Here is a 3,228-nt window from a genome sequence, read left to right as displayed (position 1 = left end):
AAGCAAAAAGACAAAAACTATTGAATTTGTGATAAAGAGGTCATGAGTTGTCTTCTTGTCCCAGCTTACCCTTTTGGCTTCATCCATCTCCTGGGTTCTTAACTGTTCATGGAGCTGTTTTTAATAGCAGCTTGTTTGTGCCTGAGTATCTTTGGATACCTCTTCCTGATCTGTTTGCACTTTTGTTTTAGAAAGAGAGAAAAACATAAAGTCTAGGAGAATGATACTTGTCTGGAATCATAGTCTGAAGACTTCTCTGTGCATAGAAAAAGAAAGTGTTTTTTTGTTGTTGTTTTTTTATTTTGTTTTTTTTTTTTTTTTTGGTTGGCAAATCAAACACATATGTGCTTACACAGTACCTGCAGGCATATCAGTGACCTCTGTTGGCTATCTCTTAAAGACTAAACAAAACAATGCCTTTACTACAATGGAAAACCCATGACATTGAAACAATAGGGTGTTTCTGAGATATCTTCGTGTTTTTATCTTGCTCACACTCTGAAATACAGCTATCAAACTAACAACTGCACACGGGGAGAAAAACAGACACCCACAGTCAGAAGGGAGCACCCCCCCACACACACACACACTCACCTGCCAAAGCAGCAGAAACAGGGTGGCCACAGGCTTCGAGCCATCCCAGACTTTAAACAAGCGACACATTCAGACAGGACAATTCTCTGGTTACTGTTACTTGCTGAACCATGCTGCATAAAAGTGCACCGCAGAGCTTCAGACAAGAGAAACTTCTGTTTTCAGATTTCAACTGGCCAGGCGATCAGAACCGACTAAGGTCTTCATCTAAACAGTGTTGGCCACCTGCTGTCCCGGAGCCCCAGCTTCTTCGGTTTACCGTGGGACACATAACCAGCTGTGGCTTGTGAGAGTATGGTAGGTGGCAGTCCTCACCATGAACTGGCTTCCTCTGTGACGCGTGTAGAGCCGGCCATACGGAAGACCTTGTTAAGATAGTGTTTCTGTCACCATGATTACAGTGGTTCCCTTAAGGAATCTGAGTTTGATTGTGTAAGGTCCCGAAGATGGCCGTTTCAGAGCCATCCCCCTGAACATTGCATATAGTTTGAGTTAAGAAGTCATAACAAAACCCCATGTCCCGGAAAGGACCAGGACGCTTTTCTCAGTGTAGGAGTGCCACGAACACAAAGGGATTCTGGAAGAACCAAGTAACACTATTTCCTTGCACAGAAGCAGCCTTACGACTTCAGAGCCAGCACGCAGCTGGCCACCCTGTTTCCGCTGCTCCGGCAGGTGAGTGGAGGAGGCTCCCTGCTGGCTGTGGGTATCTGTCTGTTTTTCTCCCATTGTGCCCTTGTTAGCTTGAAGACTATATTTCAGAGTGTGAGCAAGATAAAAATATGAAGACATTTCAGAAACACCCTATTGTTTCAATGTCAAAAGAAAGCCCCCGTGTACTGGACTCTGTTTTCTGGGCATGGCTGAGATGAGCAGATAGGTATCTACGAACTATTCCCTCCCGACATGGCTGTGTGCAACTTCCCAAAAAGCTTGTGTGTTTGTATGAGCCTCCCTCTGAATGAAAGGCTTAAGAAAGCCAGTAAAGAAGTAACGGAAAAGCCAAACAGAACTGAACGATGAGAACTATCCAGCTCTTAGGAAAACTTGAAAAGAGAAGAGAAATACTAAAATGTTTGCTCCCCCAGCCAGCAACAGGAGAATGCTCAAATTAAAAAATTCATCTCTGTGCATTTCTTTGTGTTTTAATCTCTGAGTTTTATCATAAAATAGTTCAGGAAATTCAACTTGAATATTAAATGTTTTCACTAACAAAAGATGCGTTGTGTTTCTGAGTGTACCACTATTTGGTAGCGGTTGAGAAAAATCGTAGATAAGAGGTAAAAAAGAAAAAACTTAAAGTATGTCTTCAGATAGAACATGTTGTTGCCAATAGTTAATAGAATCAGAATTGCCATAAATGTGAGCCCCCAACCCAAAACATTGACATTAGGCTCACCTGGCATTGCATGGCACAAAAACAAGAGCTCAGTTCTTCTTCTTTTGCTGGAAAAAAAAAGTCTTAAACCAAAAAAATAAAATAAAATAATGGGCTTATGAAAGTTCTGCTAGCAAGGTGAGAGTGACCGCTTCCATCTGCCTCCAGCTTCCGTGTATAATAACCCCAGGGTAATTACTGTCTAAGCAGCAATGCTTTGGCCAGAAACTGTAGAAGGAAATCTATTTCTCATGAATCTGGTGGTTTTTTTTTTTTTTTTTTTTTTTCAAAACAGTAAACTCTCTAATGCCTGGTAAAAATTTCTCTTTCAAATGGTCGCCAACAACAGAGATCCCAATCAGTAACTGTGCTAACAAAAGCTTCTGGGTTTTCTAGGTGGAAGCGCAGCCGAGCTGGCCCTCTCTGCTCACGGTCGTCCAGGCTGACGTCACCACAGTCTTGATGAATCCCTGAGTCTAGTCCAGCAGTGCTATATCTTCAGGCTGTACTATGAAAGTGAGAATGATCTTTTTACACCTATAGCTGACTATAACACCTGTAACAGCCCCCAGTGGGAACCAAATAAAATGTTAATTTGATATGTAAATGCTCAATTCTTAATTCCTACACTGTATTCTGTACAGTGTACATAAATGCTGTCTCCGCTTGGTTAGGTCCCAGTGTGAACAAAGATTTGCCTCAGATAAATACTTGAGGAGAGCAGCACTGTAAGAATATGTTCTCATAGCAGGGCACAGTAATGCAGGCCTGCAATCCCGGCACTCAGGGAGGCAGAGGCGGGCGGATCTCTGTGAGTTCAAGGCCAGATTGGTGTACAAAGTGAGTCCAGGACAGCCAAGGTTACACAGAGAGACCCTGTCTCGAAAAAGCACACACACACACACACACACACACACACACACACATACACACACACACACAAAACAAAACTTCCTTGATGAGTTGTTTGTTTGAATTTTCCCTACACTTCCCTTTACCAGGAAGAATGAGACCTTTTGCCTCTGCTGTGTTCCTAAACAGCTCTTTGAAGCATCAGTCTCTTATGGCTCTAGGAAGTCTTGCTGATCTGTCTGTTTAGGAGCTGGCACGGGAGTCAGAAAGCCCTTTCTGGAGGCTGAGTAAACTGTCAGAATCACCACTTGCCCCTGGAAGAGGACTGGTTATCAGGAACTGATAAGTCAAATCAGACTCCATCTTCAGGTTGCCAAAGTAATGTCTACTTCATGCCAACAGGC

The 3,228-nt window shown here is 42.9% G+C and overlaps 1 long non-coding RNA gene across 1 annotated transcript; it reads left to right on the top strand.

Moving 5' to 3' along the window:
* The first annotated feature begins 627 nt into the window (after window positions 1-627).
* LOC132652201 (uncharacterized) lies at window positions 628-2,540 on the top strand. Its single transcript, XR_009589680.1, has 3 exons — window positions 628-891; window positions 1,207-1,269; window positions 2,369-2,540. It is a non-coding gene; the product is annotated as an uncharacterized LOC132652201 (long non-coding RNA).
* Window positions 2,541-3,228: the final 688 nt, after the last annotated feature.

The sequence above is a fragment of the Meriones unguiculatus genome, chromosome 2, assembly GCF_030254825.1.
Source record: "Meriones unguiculatus strain TT.TT164.6M chromosome 2, Bangor_MerUng_6.1, whole genome shotgun sequence".
Taxonomy (NCBI): Eukaryota; Metazoa; Chordata; class Mammalia; order Rodentia; family Muridae; genus Meriones; species Meriones unguiculatus.
The sequence above is the reverse complement of the archived record's forward strand: the minus strand, read 5'-3'. Positions and strand labels throughout refer to the sequence as shown.